This window comes from Pollachius pollachius (assembly GCF_949987615.1).
Source record: "Pollachius pollachius genome assembly, chromosome: 16".
In the NCBI taxonomy this organism is placed as follows: Eukaryota; Metazoa; Chordata; class Actinopteri; order Gadiformes; family Gadidae; genus Pollachius; species Pollachius pollachius.
In genome coordinates this window covers 2,341,285-2,343,296 of record NC_136949.1, presented here as the reverse complement: position 1 = coordinate 2,343,296, position 2,012 = coordinate 2,341,285, and positions in this window count along the sequence as shown.

Below are 2,012 nucleotides of genomic sequence, written 5' to 3'. Positions count from 1 at the left end.
GACGCAAATGATATACGTCACCACCCGCACTTGGAACTCATGTCGATCTCTCTGCTCCACTTCACAGCTTTTTTCCAAGGGGAGGATAAAAGCATCAGAAGAGATGAAAACCATTATAAGTCGGGGCATGTGGAGAGTTTCAGTTATGCCGATGGGGAGATTGTCGTCTTGTCCATGCCAGTCGCAGGGAGCGTGACGTCACATACGAGAGGTGTAGTTTTTCTTATTGTGTTTTCTCTACAGCCCTTAACTGAACAATTGCACAATAAACGGTCAAACTCTTGGCATGAAAAATTATCACTTAAATCCATTGGGACCAGAAAATAATTACTTTCTCTCCATTGAAACAAATTCATATTTTTCGATCTCATAGATCCCATGGGCTCTACCGGAAGGGGCGTGACTTCGCCACTCTATATACAACCAGACAGACAGACAGACAGACAGGCAGGCAGACAGAGAGGCAGAGAGACCGATAGACAGACAGGCAAAGAGAATAATCACAGCTAATATGTTTGTGTGTTAGTGTGTGCATGCGTGCGTGCGTGCGTGCGTGCGTGCGTGCGTGTGTGTGTGTCATGTCAATAATGACATCAGAGTTGGTGTTTTTACGACTTGGCTGAATATCCAGCCGTCTGATCATGAGTGTGAACAAAGCCGACAGCTGAGGCCGCTCACAGAACAACAATATTATGGGATGAGAGATTCTGTCCTGGGAGCGGAAAATCAGCTGTGAAATCTCCCCCCTCTCCCCCTCTCCGACTCTCCACCTCACCTCCTCTTCCTCCCCTCTCCTCCTCCTCCTCCTTCTCCTTTAGGAGCCTGGTTTACAGGGTCCTAAATAATATGAACTCCACGCCGAACAGTTACTTCCTGTCTGTCCCCCAGGAGCCGTTATCTACTTCCTGTTTAACGACCACCCCTCCTTAGTCCTGCAAGACACCACCCTAACCCCACCCACCTTCACATAATCAGTATCACTAACCCCACCCAGTATCACTAACCCCACCCAATAACACTAACCCCACCCAGTATCACTAACACCACCCAGTATCATTAACCCCACCCTGCCTAACCCCACCCAGTATCACTAACCCCACCCAGTATCATTAACCCCACCCAGTATTACTAACCCCACCCAGTATCACTAGCACCACCCAGTATCACTAACCCCACCCAGTATCACTAACCCCACCCAGTATCACTAACCCCACCCAGTATCATTAACCCCACCCAGTATCACTAACCCCACCCAGTATCACTAACCCCACCCAGTATCACTAACCCCACCCAGCCTCTAGCTGTGATCTGACACAAGGAGCAGCTGAATCTTGTTGAGACCCGGGGAGCCTTGTGTTTAATGAGGAACACCCGTTAACTCAATCCTCATTTAGTCTGCTGCTAACGAGCTAGGAGCTAGGGAGCAAGGGAGCTAGGGAGCTAAGGAGCTAAGGAGCTAGCCAACGAAACATACAGGCTGTGAAGAGAGAGGGGGAGAGATATGCACACGCACACTCACACAAGCACGCACACATGCACACACGCGCACACATGCACACACGCACACACATACACACACACACATGCACACACACTGATGTTCTGAGTTACTTCTTCTACCTCTTGAAACACTCATTTCTTCAGCTCCTCCGTCATTACATCCTGATTCCGCTCCATCCGTTGCCATAGAGACGGTGGAACCATGGCATGACATCACAGACCTCTCACATAAAGAGATTCAGGAAACGGGAGAGAGCAGGGAGAGGGCAGAGGTCAATACTAGGGTCCCGTCGTCATAGGAACCATCCTGATGACTGTACTGTCTCTATGATGTTGCCACAACAGGTGTGTGTGTATGTGTGTGTGTGTGTTTGATATTGTCTGTGTGTGTGTGTCACTTCCTGTTTGTCGTTGTACCACACTCTCACACACACACACAAACACACAAACACATTTCAACATTCCCTCCTGTTGTCCAGGTAACCACATCAGAAGAGAACTGTTTGTTTGTG